The sequence below is a fragment of the Stigmatopora argus genome, chromosome 2 (genome assembly GCF_051989625.1).
Source record: "Stigmatopora argus isolate UIUO_Sarg chromosome 2, RoL_Sarg_1.0, whole genome shotgun sequence".
In the NCBI taxonomy this organism is placed as follows: Eukaryota; Metazoa; Chordata; class Actinopteri; order Syngnathiformes; family Syngnathidae; genus Stigmatopora; species Stigmatopora argus.
In genome coordinates, this window is record NC_135388.1 from 8,883,447 (window position 1) to 8,883,772 (window position 326).

Here is a 326-nt window from a genome sequence, read left to right on the forward strand (position 1 = left end):
GCCAAAATGAATGGGGCTCTTTGGTTCTTATCATATATTGTATATACTGTGGCCCTTTGCCTTGTTTCATGTTTATCTTATTTTTATCCTGTCTTAAAACACAATCAAATTCATCAGGGCCCATTAAAAACAAATAATAAATGATATTTAAAAAGATAATTTGGCAGATTGGCTCTTTGTGTCTGACTTGTTCGCCGCGCCTGTTGTAATTTCTCGAAGGGCCCTGACACAAAATGGCCGATAAGTGGGGACGCATTTCGAACCTGAAGGCGGGGTCTGCCTTGATAGTGGGCGGGGCTTACTGCCTAAACCCTCCTTCCTCCGAA